Raw genomic sequence first — 16,709 nt, 5'->3', positions numbered from 1 at the left:
AATCAACCCTACCCATGGAAGGAAGCCTCCATAAAAGCCCAAGAGGATGGGGTTCAGAAAGCTTTGGGGCTGGTGAATGTATGGAAAGTGCTGAACTTGGAGTGGGCATGCAAGTCCTAAGCACCTCTTCCCCTCTCCTTGCTCTATGCGTGTTTCCCAACTGGCTGTTTCTGAGTTGTATTCTTTTACACTAAACCTATAATCTACTGAGTAAAAGCTTTCCTGAATTGAACTCAAGCAGGTTTTTTTTGGGGAACCTCCAATTTACAGCTGGAGCACAGGTGACATTCTGGACTTGCGATTGGCATCTGAAGTAGGTGCAGGCAGTCTTGTGGGGTCCAATGATAACTCCTAAGCAGATAGTGTCAGAATTGAGTTGAATTGTAGGACACCCCGCTGGCTGGAGAATTGCTTAGTACATGGAAAAGCCCACATAGTGGAATTGCGTCAGAATTCTACCAGTGAATTCTTTCCCTCTCCCCTCCTATCTCTAACCATGTTTCAGGACCTGGGTCAAGGACCACCTCCTCCAAATCTTCTCAACAAGTTTTCTCAAAGACATCTCTGAGCTATACAAATAATCTATTTCACCCTTATTGAAATACCTGTGGCAGTTTTTGGTATTCTGTGGTTTGGTTTTGCTATACTGATGAGACAACAGACTCACAGAGAGCGAGAGGCATGGCCAAATTAGTGCAGTCATTACAAAACTTTTTTTCAAACACAAAGGTATACAGAATTCTCTATCTATATCTATCTATCTATCTATCTATCTATCTATCTATCTATCTATCTATCTATCTATAATAGAGAAATATGCTAATCATCCTGGATGCTGTAACTGGTTGACCGGTCAGGAGGAGGTTGTGCTTGCAGTGTTGGGGGTAGGGCAGCAGGGACCTCCACATGCCTACACTTGGGGTGTGCCTGATCAGCAGTGGCCTAGGCTGCTTCAAAGGCTGGTGAGGGAGGAAGGGCGGAAACAGCGACTCCGGGCTGGACTGTGCCACACAATTTTGAATCACGTGCTGGACTCCTAATATAGAATTCTTATAATACATGTAAGCAGGAAATCTCCCTCCTCTCTCACATTCTTTCTCCAAAATACCCCCTCTGATTTAAGAAATGAGCAGGCAGCTTATGATCAGAAGGACTAGATTCAAACTCAGACTTCCTGGGTGACCACCAGTGGGGCGCCACTGCTCCTTATCTTTGCAATGGGAATATGACCTCTACAAGGGTCATATTAAGGCCTCAAGGACATAAACAGCCAGAATATTTCCCTTTCTTAATTTAGTTCTTTACTATCCTTTCTTCAGCATCTGTGTTTTGTTTTGTTTTTCCTTTCTCCCATTCTTTCTATTCATCCTTTTCCATAATGTCTTTCTTAATGCAATATCTATAGTCGGCCAAAATGTACAATGTCTTCATTTATTCTTTTATTTCCTGAAAAGCAAAGATTCCATTTGAATATATTATAATTCCAGGTATCTGTAATATGAAGTATGCTAAGAAAATAATATAACAGCCACCATGTTGGTGTTGCTGAACATGTATTTATAGAGCTATATTTTTATGTATGGAAATAGAGTTTGCATATTCATGGATATGTTTTCCATTCCACAATACCACATTAGGCAATATATTACATCTCCTGGCCTGCTTGCTATTCATTGCTAATAAAGTCTTATAGATATAAAGCTATGCGGTACTAGAATGGCAGCTTTTTATTACAGAGATGTTTCTATTATGCTAATTTATGATTTAGATAATTTACGCTAATAAGCGTAATTTCTTAATATAAACAAAACTACAGTCAGACTTCAAAATGCTTCTACCTCTGGCTGGCAAATTTACATACCTCACATTTTATTAAATATATTCTATGGATATAAAGCTTTTTTTTTTTTCACATAACAATCACCTTCGGCTTTTCCATGGAGAACTTAATTGTGTAAAACAGCTGTACACCTGTAATTGTTTTGCCACCTGTTCTGTGGATGCGGAGGTTCTGTGCCTTTCAATGGTGATTGGATGATGTTTTGCTCACATTTGAAGGTCATGAATTTCTCTTCCTCTTTTAATACCTTTTGAAGTGGGCCAGGGCAGGGGGAGGGGGGATAATGGAGTTGATTTTCCAAGGTTTGATTAGAAATTTTCCAGAAGAAATGAATTAAATAGTGATTTGTTTAAAACAGCCAGATGACCAGAAAAGAGGAGATGCCCATCATCTGTGATGAGCTTTAATTTCTAATTTCCCAAGGGCAGCTATTTTAGGTACCTTTCAATCCAGAAAAATAAAGTGATTGAGTTCAAAGGAAACAGAGTCCTTTTGTTTAGGGGGGGAAATGAAGATGTGACAATATTATCTTACCGAGGATTGATATGTTTCTCTGTATCTCTCTCAAACATGCGCATACACACATAAGTGCAAATATAAATTATCTTACTCCATTAATTATATGATAGTAGAGCACATTGACCAATCTATCTCAATTTTTTAAAAAAAATCATGAGGCTAAGAAATATATTTTGACCTCATTCTGAGCATATGCCACCAACTTTGTCAAATCACCAAGAGACTTAAGTCTGCCTGTTATGAGATTAATGTAGCTGACCTATGAGTTTTTACCAACAAAACTTCTTTTGTGATAAAGTGATAATAACAGTCACTCACTCTGATGAGACCAGGAATTGAATTCTTGTGGCAAATCCCAAGGGAGGGATAGTGCATGGAATACTTGTAATACTTCCCAAAACTGTCAAGGTCATCAAAAACAAGGAAAGTCTAAGAAATTATCACACCCAGAAGAGTCCATGGAGACATAATGGCTAAATACAATTGGTATCTTGGATGAGACCCTGGGACAAAAAAAGGGATGATAGACAAAAAGAGAAATCTGAATAAATTAGGAAATTTAATTAATAAGAATGTTAGATGTTAGAGTAGCTAAAGTGTTACTAGAATTTTTGTCTGGGAACACAGTAAAGAAAATATTTGCCTAATCCTTTTGTTGTATCTTTTATGTCATCTTAAGAACTGGCAAAGAAGAAAATAATAATTAAGGCACTTACTTTCACAACTCTCATGCCTAAGACTTTTTTTTATAAAAGCTACTTCCTCAAAGATAAGATCTTTAGATTAGTTATTTCATTATGCTGAAATAAGCAAAACAAACAAACAAAAAAACATCTTAAAATGCTATGCTTAAAACATTAACTTTAAAGGAGTTAAAACAAGACCCCTTTGAAAATGTTTACAGCTATATATATCATCTCTATTCCCTTTATAGCAAAAGCTCTTCTCCCACCACACTGATCATTTCTCTTGGGAATTTTCCTTTTCAGCTTTTTCTTCATTAATTGTTGTGAAGTTGAAAGAAGAAATAAGTTTATTGTACGACATAGTGTATGTGTGAATATAATTATGATCAGGAGGAATCATGCCTCACGATTTTATTAAATATATGTATTAAATATATCCTTACTCAGAGAATGTAAGGAAAGAAGAAAGTTCATTGTATAAAGAGACAAATACACACACACACACACACACACACACATACACACACACACACACTAGAGGCCCAGTGCACAAAATTTGTGCACTGGTGGGGGGGGTCAGTTCCCTCAGCTCAGCCTGCCCCCTTTCATATTCCAGGAGCCCTCAGGGGCTGTCCTACTGAAGGATTATGGGGAGCAGGCCTAAACCGAAGTCTGGCCTCCCTCTATGGGCTGATCTGTGGAAGGCGCCATACCCATCACCCCACTGCTGCTGCCACTGCTGGGCACCAAGGTGTTTTCATCAACACAGACTCTAATTCCTGCACCATGAAAAAATGACAACTTTCTTTTGACATTTTCAAGATGTTTTTTTTTCTATGATTTCTTTGATTTCTGTGATTTCTTTCTTTCTTTTCTTTCTTCCTTCCTTCCTTTCTTTCTTTCTTTTCACCCGATTTTTAGAGAGTGTGGAAGAGAGCAGGAAAGACACAGAGAAACATTAATTTTGAGAGGGACACTTCAATTGGTTGCCTCCTGCATGAGCCCTCACTTGGGCCCCAGCCAGGGAGGAGCCTACAACCTAGGTACATGCTCTTGATCAGAATCAAACATGGACCCTGTGATCCACAGGTCAAGGCTCTATCCACTGAGCCAAATGAGCTAGGGCAGGATATGACATTTCTTAGCCCTTCCAGCATAAGACCTTCATTTTTTCCTTCAGGAGTGAGGTGGAAAACCCTAGATCACCTTCTTGGATTCTTATTACCCAAGTTACCAAGAAAGTTGTGATTGGCATACTGGGAGCTTAGTCAATGAGTGGTCAGAAAAGGTGTTTCCTTTACAGCTCACATGGAGATGGGGACCTGCTGGGGCTAGGTGGCGACAGCCTGGGCACCTGCCCCTACCTCTCTGCCCTCTGCTTCCAGATTTGCTGGCTCCCAGTGCTGCGCCACCCATGGCTTGCTTACTTCACAGCATAAGCAGTCCCCTCCCACCTATCTGTGCAAGCAACCTCCCCCTGAGACAGTCATAACTATTTAGTTATCCCAGATAATTTGCATATTACTTCTTTATATATAGAGATATATGTGTGTATGTATATGTTTGTGCGGGTATATATTTTAATGTCTATATATTTACCTTTATCCAGCAATGCACATGATACCATCTAGATATTTTTCATCAGACAACTAGCTCTTCTGTTTCTCTATTGTTTTTTTTGTTCTAAAGTCTTACTTGGTTTCTGGAATGATGGTCAGATACTGCTCTAAACAGAGTACCTCACTGCTACCTGTCAGTGTAAAAAGAAAGCATGCATTTTTTGATGGAACCAATAAAAATTCCAAAGAGAACTGTTGCTGAATCACCCTGGTTTGTTTTCTGGTTTCAGGATCATTTATGGCACAAAAGAATGGAAAGAGTGACCAGTAATCCCAGTGTTCTGTGACTGTCCCAGTTTTTGTACTGGGAGTCTGGTGCCCTGGGTCTTGGCCACACATACCCTTTGAGACATAGGAAGGAAAAATATTCCCCCAAAAGAATTATCTCCTCTCCAAAAAGAGGCAACACATGTAAAGTACTCTGTGATTAGAATGACATATTAAACATTGATTAAATATTAACATACATACTTTTTCCCCCAAATCCATACAATATAAAATGAATATCTGTTGTAAAGTCAGTGTTTTTTTACTTACCCCTAAGAAAGAATACGCTGCAAATTTGACTTTGACATGCCATCAATTTGAACACATTTGAATTTCAGTGATATTAAAATGTGAATAATTTATGCATACTACATTTCAAAAATGTGTATATGTATGTATATATATATATATATATATATATATATATATATATATATATCCCCAGCACAAAGGACTAAGATATATAAAGCTTTTCCTCTAGAATATGCATTTTTATTCTTAAATACTCTTTATATTTTTCTTATGTGTCCCAGACTTAAGTATAGTTCAGAAAATTATGAGATATGTATCTGAAATGGAGTAATGTCTTTTTAAAAATATAAGTGGTTATTATGTTTCTAGACATCCTAAAGCCCTCCAGGGAGCATTAGAGGGGCTGCTTAGAATATCTCACCAGCTCCTGCCTGGTTTGGCCCATGCTCATTCGATTTCCTCTTTCCAACACAGACATTGATTCTTGGCTCAGGGCCTTTGTGCTTGTGCTTTCTCTGATGCTTATGGTTAGTTCCTTCAGCCTTTTAGGTGACAATCACCCTCTTAATAAAGCGCCCAAACTAAGGCTCTCCTGGGACCCCCACTGTGTCCTGATCATCCTCTTTAGACCAATGCCCCTCTCTAGTGTGACTCTTCAATATGTGAAATAACAGTATTCATTTATTCCTTTGCCTGTTCTCTTCCGCACTCTAGAAAGTGGTCTGTGAAAATAGGAGTGACTTGCTTAATTTACTCATTATTGAATCAACTTTTCTTTTTCTTAATGTGTTGAATGAGTTGCTGACCACATAATCAGATGCACAAAATGAGAGGGTAGACAGTAGAAAGTGTTTTTTTTAAGCTATTGACTTAATTAGGCTTCTTTCTCCAGACTTAGCTACATATTATACTCAGGCCCATGAGTGTAAAAGAAATATGTGTGTTAGAAAGAATGAAATTGTGTAACAAGGTTAAGAAGAAGAGAGAAGACACATATTGTTTCCTACTTTGCCTTTGATAAAAGAAAGACCCTGGAAGGCTTAGTAATGTTTTTGTTTGTTTGTTTTGTTTTGTATTGTTTCACTATTGTATTTGGACAGAGTTTTGAAAACAGAATAGATAAGAACACACATCACAAGTGCACTTGGTTATGAGAATGCGATAGATTCCTTTACATCTGGAAAGTCTATCAGACTTCCAAAGTTTGCTAAGTAAAAATCAAGAAGCTTTTGAAATTTGCATTCATTTGAACTTTTTCTTTTGCTCTAAGCATTTGTGTACATTTGCATGGAAATTCAGAATTAGTTTCTATGCCAATAAGCATCAGGATGAGTGAAAAAATGTAAAATTAATGGACTGATAAGATGCACACACACATGAGAGTATAGGACCATGACTTCAATATCTATTTAAAAGGAATGTAGTTATGTGGGATGGGAAGAAAGGAGGAAAAGAAAGAAAAAAGAAAGAGAGAAAAAAGGAAGAAGAACATTTAAAAATAGCCAGTGTGGTTAAATTGGTAGAAAAAAAGGAGGGAAGTCTCTTCCTCTTAGAGTACACAGTCCCAGATCCATTCCCAAGAAGGGATTTAGAGAGAGACACAGCCTTAGCTAACATTGAAGTCTTCTTCTCTCTAGAGGTTATGTGTCCCTTTACTTTAGCGTGTGTTCCTCCTAAAAATCTTAGTCTCCCTCTCTCTAACTCAAGAATAGTTTGTCTGATAATGAAGTAAGGAAAGTTATTATTTTTTTATAGTAAACAGGACCAAAAGGGGGAGTTTTTATGTTAAATCTTGAATTTTTAAAAATATTTTTGCTATACAAGTGGAGTTGGAGATCATTATATTCTGCCCTCTCCTTAAATGTTGGTCATGTCTAGTGCCCTGTTCATTTTGAAAAATAATTACTAGGTCATCACATGGTAAGACCACATAATATCTCTAGTTGAAATCATAGCCTTCATCAGAAAAGAGAAGCACACACGGAAACATCTAACTCAAAGATGTAATTGTAAAAGACCTAAAAGTGTGCTAACACCCAAATCATCGCTGCCACATGATTAGATCACATCAGTTCTGTAGATACTGCCTACCAGGCCTCAAATTTACTTGATTGAATGACCACTAATGTGTAACCTTTCCTCAGCCAAGCTAAATTCAATCCATTACATAAAACACTTAGCAGTGATAGTTTCCCTAGAGCCATTTGATGGATGTTTTCTCACTTTCCTAGTGGCCCATAACTTAGACCCAAACTTCTCAAACTTATGCTAGTCATCAAAGCAGAATTTTAGTCTCTCATGTTCATCACTCATTCATCTCTCTCCATTTATGAGAGCCACATTATGTTTGACCACTTCCTGTGTGAACTGAGAGATCTGACCATGCGTCAACTTTCACTTATAAATTTTACTTTCACCCTCATCCATCTATGCTATTAAAAAATTACCACTTGATAGATAAGGGAAATGTCAGATTCAAGCACAGCTGTTATTTTTCCTTAGAGCATTACTTCACAAAACCATCTTTCCAGGAATATATCCTCTTAGCAAAGGCCACCTACTCAGAGAACAACTGTTTTGAAAGCAATTAAATACTTTTAATTAAAAAAACAATTCCAAGCACCTTAAAATGTTTTTCCCTAATGACCTCAATTCCCAGGAGGCTTTCATTTTCATCTATTTTTCTATTGCTTTGACATAATTAGAGCAAAGATCACAGATGTTGGGAAGATTTTCTTTTTACCAAAATCTAGGCTAAGGTCTACCAGATGTCTGAATCACCCATTATGAATTATTAGCACTTAAAAAAATTGTGCTGGGAATATAGATCTACCTCATGAGGCCCAGCAATTAATCAAATCCCTGCTTTTTGAGTTAATATGAACTCAAATATGATTGAGTTTTTATACACAAATAAGTACCTCTGATTAGCCCTACACTATTCTATGAAATCTTAAAAATATATGCACCATAAACATCATACCATTGGCCAAAGTTCCAAAGTGTGTGGCTTATTAGAAATAAATGCCAAAGTAATTTCACCCTATAAGAGTGTAAACGTTTGTAAAACTGGCATTCAGCTCTTATGGTACCTTATTGGCTAATTAGTTATGTTTGAGAAATTAATGGTTTTTATGAGGAAAAATAAAAAAAAATGCTTTACTTTTAACTATCCAGATTTTAAAAGAGATTAAACAGACTGTTTTGCATAAAACAATGTAGATTAAAAGCTCAATTAATTTAATCAGTTATCTGAGTGTCAAATAATTTGCCAATGAAATTTTGTGTAGGCGTAAACTTGTCCCAAGGATGCCATTTTTCAATAGGAGATAAAAAGCTGTGTGTACCATCTGGAATTCTGGACAGGGATGGATCCGTTATGAAATGCCAGTTTCAGAGAGAAGTGTTTTGGATGGAATAGAGGAAGAGGCTAATGTGTAAAGTCTGCACATATCACCTCATGCTTGTGGTAGTAAGAGCTGAAAAATTTGTTTAACACTATGGTACAACATGGATGAGCACAAGGCCAAGATAAATTAGCATCGCATCCTCTTACTTCCATGGCAAGGATTTATAGAGGTAGGAAATGGGTAAGGGGAAGAGATGAAAATTCAGGAGAGAAGAGTTAGGTCTGACAGAGAAAGGCATTACTCTAAATACCCCAGGGTTACAAAATGAGTTCACCAAAAGTGATATGTGTAATGCTCATCAGATAGACTATACACTGGAGCCCTCTTCATGCCTGGTCTGATCTCTTTCAACAGCCTCTTACCTGTCCTCTATACCTGCATTTTCTCTCCCAGTGATTTCTTCACACTGTTTTCACAATTGCTATTTGAAGTGTAAATTCGACTGTTATCACCCCAACTTTTCTGGTTTCCCTGGGCATAGAGAACAATGTTTGAACTCCTGAGTTTTCCAGACCCTCCCTTGGGAACAACTTGCCTGCAGTGCTTTTTCCTGATGAAACCCATTCCCCGAATAACTATGAAATGCCTCTGCTTGTTACCCTATTTTCCGTCTGTGTAACCGCAATTCACCCTGCTAGACTCAACACACAGGTGTCTGATGTACAAAAATGTTAGCAGATGCAGCCAGGTAGAGGTGCAACTCTTTGGTCTATTTTTTTTTTTTACAATGGACTTTTGAGTTTTCTTTAAATGCACTTATTAGCCTTGCACTTAAACAAGGTCAATTGAAAACCACATTCTTATCCTCTAAACAGATGTGAACCCCAAAAGACAAAATATCAAATTTAAAAAAAAAGATGCAATGAAAGACTGACTACTAATAACTTTCTCTTTATTTTAACAGAGAATAAAGATTATGTTATGTTCCAGCATTAGTTGTACCTGTTTTCAACATGACATTCTTCTAAATGAAATTTTATATTTTATAACTAAATCCCTTTAGTTACTCTAGGTAGCAGTGACTTGTGACTTTTGGGGAGAGCAAGGGGCTATTTTTGACATGTTCAGTACCTTCTCCTTCTACCTGAGAACTGTCAAGCACATAGAAGACAAGATAAGATGAAGGCCTGAATAATTTGACCAATAAAGTTACAATGAGCGTTTTTATTTAATTTATGTTTTATTGATTTATTTGAGAGAGAGAGAGAGAGAGAGAGAGAGAGAGAGAGAGATTTGTTTTACTACCTATTTATGAATTCATTGGTTGCTTCTTGTATATGCCCTGACTGTGTATCAAACATTCAATCTAAGTCTATTAGGAAGACATTCTAATCAATTGAGCTACCTGGCCAGGGCCACTAGCTACCAATTGTTTCTAGAATTTACAACTGATGAACAAAAGCCCAGTGTAGTTAAAAAAAAAATCAATTCACTAAATCTCATGGCTGGTAGGTATTAGAGCTTAGTTCAAACTCAAGATTGTTGGTCTCCAAAGAAAATGTTTGGAGCCACCAAATATCTAGTAGACAGAGATAAACGAGTACTTGGGCAGCATTAAATAAGGAGAGACATACCCCATGAAAAATACCCAAACCTCCTTCAAACCACAGTGATTTACAAGGGAATTATTGCAGAATCACTTCAACCAAAGATATGGGCCATACTGGGTATTGGAATGTCTAGATGATTCCCTTTGTCATACTGGATTGTGTCCCTAACCTGTGTCTCCAGATGGTGAGGCTCTGTTTGACTGAGTCTGAGTGGGTAGATTCTGAAATGTTTGCTGTATGTTTTCTCATTACAGCTCCACTCACAGCCTATCACCTCACCTTTGGCTTCTCAAGATAGTGTTTCTCCTAGGATTACATATTTCAAGTTTCCAATACAGATTTGAAGGATTTGCTTATTTTTTTCTGCTTTTTTAAAAAATCAAATTTGATTGATTTAACAAATAAGAATTGGATCTTAAGAGTAATTTTCTATTATAAGAGAAAATAAACAGGAATATGATTTGCCTTGTTCTGAAAAGCAGAATTAGAACTCATATAAAATGATCTGTGGTTTCATGTGCTTTGAAAGAATGACAACGAAATAAACAAGAATGTCCATAATCTAAAACTCTATATAATATATAGAAGAACCATTTAAAAGGAGATTTGGGGAAGGAAAGACAATATTAAAACAGTCCCACCAGTGACATTTCATATCCACTAATGTTATTATATCTCAGTGTGAAACCTGCTTATGTTCAAAATACTAAAGACATGATGTCCAGGCTTGGGCATTAAAGGGATTAAATTATAATTGTTTTCGGTGTAAACTTAGGTTAGCCACGTGGATTGTGTTTCAATTCATTAAAATGCTATGGAAACCAAACATTTCAAATCCATCCAACTCACTTCCCTAATCTCCATCACAAAAGAATCAGTCTGAATAAGAATTCTAAAGTCATTTGTGAAGTCATTTATAACCTTTATGTATTCTCTTCTGATTAAATTACATGTCTGGGTGATTCTTAATTATATTTTGCCAAATGATTTGAAAGCTTTCTATCTTAAGCTCTGTTAGTAAACAAATGAATGTGAAAGAATAGAATATGTCCAATATAACTCATATAATGTAAAAGCTTTATCATTGTCATGGGCATTCTAGTGCAAATGGTTACTACTAATAAAGTCAACTCGAGCAAGAGCTATCTTGGCAAAGGGAGGCTCACGAGAGATATATTGTAGACATCTCCTTGAAATTTATGCTCCATACAGATTATCTTCTATTAACTGGTGTGCTTGAACCTTGAAAGGAGTTTCAAGTTTCAGATAAGTAACACACATCACTGAACATTACGTCTGCCACCTGGTAATGGATGATATAAATACCGCACATTTATTCAGCAGGGAAGGGAAAGGGCTTCTATAGCCAGTTCTCAATTATTAGGGGTAATGGGGGAAAACCTCCCCGAGTGGTTATCTATAAATACAGATAATTGGCACAATATGTAAATTAGGTCCCATTTCACAATGTTTATGAACATTTTGGTCGAAGAGGGATAAAAGCAGGAATTAGAAATGATTAAAACACTGTAATTATGATGAAGTATTTGACAGGACTCACTCTCCTCCCATCTCTGACTTTCCCTCCTCCTTTGTCCACTTTCAAAGGCATGTCTTCTTTGGGGTTTTGCAGTCAGCTTTCTTCCATTTTTCACGTGTAAATAATTTCTGGTTCCTCCCACCCTCTATCATGGCTACAGAGAGCAAGAGAACAGATGCCTAATCCATGCTGGCTGAACAAACCACTAAGATTTCTTCCCTCATGTTGTTTCAATTTAATTAAATGCTCAATCTATAGTGGGTGAGTCTGGCAAAACTACATGTGTACCACAGTGATTTGGAAAGTTTTATTCTAACACAAATACTAAGTCATCCCCACATCTCTGAAATCAGAATTTTGCGGGCGATGGAAATAGAGAAGCAGGAGATTCTTACTAGAGAGAAACAACCAACTTAACAAACAAACAAATACAAACACAGGTAAACCGCGCAAAAAACAACAACAATGCAGAATACTGTGATTTCTATACAGGTGGATGAATGTCTGATTGTTTTAAGATGTCTTAAATGATTGCATTCAGTCTGCATAATTTGAGCATTCTTATCAAAATGGGAGTGTGGTCATAGTTGGTGTGACTCACTGGATAGAGCATTGGCCAGCGAACTGAAGGGTCTTGGTTTCAATTCTGGTCAAGGGCACGTACCTTGGTTGAAAACTGTATCCCTGAAGTCAGTGGGGGCTCATGTATCCCACATAGATATTTCTCTCTCTCTGCCTCTCCCCCTCCCTTTCACTTTCAAAAAAAAATCAATGGAAAAATATTCTTGGTTGAGGATTAACAACAACAACAACAAAATGAGAGCTCTGACTTGGATAGAACCAAGCTCCAGGCTCACTCCCACTCTTCCCCAGCTCTAGTCAATCACAGAGCCACTTTGGGCCTCACGAGGGGTGAATGGAGGGAACCACGAGGAGTTGGGCTGCCAATGTGGTCATCATCAGATTGGCACCAGTCAGCGCAAAGCTAATATTCGCTCTGTGTTGGGCACTACGGTATCAGATGGGTTGTTGACTACTTCAAACGGCTTGGCTGGTAGCATTTTCCAAAGGTCTATGACATATGAAAATGACTAAGACATTTTTTCATACAGCAGCCGTCTCATCATCTGTTGTTTTTATCTTTGCTGCTTCACCCAGCGATCTTCCAAATCTCTGACTTCAAATCTTTTCTTAGCACTTTGAATAATGGTCTTTGTCCCTAAAACATTTTCACTGGACCCTCCAGAATCTGGCAGACCCTCCTCTTCCACACCACTCTCCTCTGTGCTCACTTCCCCAGTAATAATGGGTGACCCTCACCTTTCTCAAAATGACCACACTGTCCTGTTTGGTGTGGTTACTTCTGCCTACAGGGCTTCCACTGACCTTTTCACCCAACTTCCCCACTCATCATATATATATATATATATATATATATATATATATATATATATATATATATATATATGGACCTTTTCACCCAACTTCCCCACTCATCATATATATATATATATATATATATATATATATATATATATATATGTGTGTGTGTGTGTGTGTGTGTGTGTGTGTGTGTGTGTGTGTGTGTATGTGTGTGTTTTCTTTTCTTTTTTTAAAAATTGATTTCAGAGAAGAAAGGAGATGGAGAGAGAGATGGAAAATCACTGATGAGAAAGAATCATCAATCACCTGTCTCCTGCACACCCCACACTGGGGATCTAGCCTGCAACCTGGGCTTGTGCCCTGACCGGGAATCGAACCGTGACCTCCTAATTCATAGATTGACACACACTACTTCGGGGTGGAAAAAGGGGGACACTCTAACTTTTAAGTTGAATATCTTATTATCTAGCACCACTAACCAGGCAACTGTCAGTCATGCTTTGAGTCCTCTGAGATTTCCAGAAGATGGGCCCAAGGGAAATAGTCTCTGGAAGGGGAGATTATGCCCATGTTCCTACAAGCTCATCTGAGGAAGAGATTTAATACTATTTCAGACGCACATTTGAAATTCATGTTTCCAGCCTGTCATAAAAGGCATTTTTTTAAAAAAAAAATCTGTGGCTCCGGGAAGTTAATCTCAACTTATAAAATGTTTTTTAACATAGTTTCCAAATCTCTGATTTTTACTTAAAATATCTATATGTATGTATATATCAGCAATGCCTCAAACTGAGTCCAATTCATTTAGTTTAATTTGGTATCTACCGTAGGTAAGATGCCTGATATGTATGTTTTATGGTTCAATATTTGTTCTTCAGTCTGTCATGCTGAATCTTTGTACTTTCACAAATTAGATTTCTCACTTTCTTTTCATGGCATTCCAGTTGGGCAAATATCATTTTTTTTTCAACAGCAGATAAACATTTCACAATTCTTTGTCATAACTCCGGGTAATAATGCCACTCTCATTTCCACATTCTCCAAGCCACTTAAACAGTATCAGTTTAATAACCAAGCACTTTATCAATATTTATTCGTGATGCCAACGGCAGACTTCTTGTCATAAATAATTAGGGAGGTAATAAATAGTTTTATTATTAAAAACTGATGATGAGGGCAGAGTGATTACCCTGATAAAGACCGATGACAGGTCTGAGTATCCGACACGACATTCAGAACACGGCGCAGATTGAATCTGAGGCCTTCTGCATGGATAATAAATTGTTAGTTCAGAGAATAAAATGATTGATACAATTGCTTGCTGTGGAAAAAGCATCGGGGAGAAGATGCTCCTTCCTAACTTATTTAAACTGACTGTGGTGAAATTTTCTTTGCTCGTGTGACAAATTTAACTTTCCAAGAAAGTGACAGTTCTGTGGCAGAGAGGTGACCAGAGAAGCATTCCTTTCTAGATGCTTCTAAAAGTCAGATTCATTTGGGAAATTCTCTAGATGTTCTCTGGCCTCCGCGGTGCCCTCAGCAGGCAGCACGTGGGGCAGAGGTGGGAGAAGCCAGGCAGGGGCGTGGTGGGAAGTCAAGCTATGTGACACAGTGGGTCGCTCAGCAAGGAGACAAATGAAGTCTGGCAGATTCCTTGGGAGAAACAGCCATTGACTCTTGCCCGGCTTGGCTCAGTGTACAAGCTCATTGTATTTTTTTTTTTCATTGGTTTGATTTTACCTTTTATGACAAACTAGCCCTGGAGACCATCCATCTTTTGACAAGCTGGAAAAGGACTGTATTGGGAGGAGAGAGGGGGGAGGGTTAAAGAGAGGGAGAAAGAGATTGAGTCAGAATTGAAAATGCGCGTTCTATGAATTTGTGAAGGTTTGTTCAGAAATGCTATTACTACAAATTAAAATGCAATGGCATATATTGTGAAAATCTTCTCAAAGGAAATACCTAAGCTTTAAAATATAGTCTCTTTACTTTTTTTTATTCCAATCTGCTTGTGATACAAAAGGCAAGAAAAAGAATGACAAATACATACTTTGAAATGTCACCCAATATCAGCGGGGTTGAACTCAAGTCAGAGAATTATTCTATTTTCTAATTTGTATTTCAAGGGAACAATGGACACATCAAATATGATGTATATACAAAGATTTTGGATCAATTCTAAAGAAACTGCTTGTTAGTAAAACACAGGTATCCACCTTTGAGGTATGAATAGATTACATGACTATAGTCTTCCCTGCATGTACTAACAAGGGGAGCTAAAGCAATTTTAAAAAATTGGTATTTTGCAAATGATTTCTCTTTAGCTCTTCTCTGTAGAAAATTTCTTAGGATGTCTAAAAATATGTTCTACTATCTCTATATTATTGGAAAAGTGTTTTTCTTTTCATCGGTAACTGTTTTCTAGAGCATGGACTTGGGAAGAAAAATAACAAAATTTCACAACTCAGTTGCTTTAAATGTTTGTTTAAAATTAGGTTGCACACATTTGCCAAAAGCTGTAGATATCTATTTCTCTTTCTTAGCTTGGTGTTTTCTTGCAGATGTTCATTTTAAAGATATATTTAGCATCTCAATAATGATAACGTTATTTGCATTACATTTAAAACAAAACACCTTTGTGGATATCTGATACCTTGTAATGCCAAATCTTACATTTACAACATGAAGCAGGAACTATAGGATCACAGTGGAGAGGTTTTTAATTTCTTCTGTGATAAGTGTTTAATTCCCTAAGATAGAATATACAAAATGTTCCAACTCTGACAGTTATCAAATTTGATTCAATTAACATTTATAGCAACCCCACAGGATGTGTTCAGTGTTTCAGGGTGGAGCCAGGGCTTAAAATGTATTTTCTGTTTTCAAGAAATATACAATTTTATGAAGACACAATAGGTAAGCAGCTATTATAACCAATTAGATAAAGGAAATACCTATGCAGATTCTATGCAAAAAGTTGAGGATGATATCAGCTCAGCTAAGCAGAAAGTTTTCCCATTTACTTCTGAAGACAGTCCTTGAGATGACTTAGGTGCCAAGTGCCACTCTGGGCAACATGGTATAGATCAGGGGTGGAGAACCTCTTTTCTGCCAAGGGCCATTTGGCTACATATAACATCATTCTCAGGCAATATCGAATTATCGACTTAAAAATTAGCCTGCTGTATTTGATCAGACATTTCATTAACTCCCCTCCTAATGCCTTGGTGGGGCCAGACCAAATGATTTTGCAGGCATTCTAGGGCCCACAGGCCAGATGTTCCCACCCCAGACACTGGCATTCCTCGCCTCACATTCATTCAGCAAACATGTATTGACTTCCACTGAGCCAAAACCTAAGCTAGGTATTTAGGATATCAGAATAGGTCAGAAGGAGTTTCTGCCCTCAAGGAGTTCAGAGAGGAAACACACAGGTAAACAGAGTGCCAAGAAGTGTTGAAGTCACTGTAACAGAGGTGTGACTAAGACACAAAGCTAACAAATGTAAGGTCCTGATAATTGTATCTGAAAAGGAAGGGGTTCATGGAAAGATATGATTAAGCCATCTTCAAAAGTAGTTGAGCCAAAACCGGTTTGCCTCACTGGGATAGAGCATCGGCCTGTGGACTGAAGGGTCCTGGGT

The sequence above is a fragment of the Pipistrellus hanaki genome, assembly GCF_964339955.1.
Source record: "Pipistrellus hanaki genome assembly, chromosome: 15".
In the NCBI taxonomy this organism is placed as follows: Eukaryota; Metazoa; Chordata; class Mammalia; order Chiroptera; family Vespertilionidae; genus Pipistrellus; species Pipistrellus hanaki.
The sequence above is the reverse complement of the archived record's forward strand: the minus strand, read 5'-3'. Positions refer to the sequence as shown.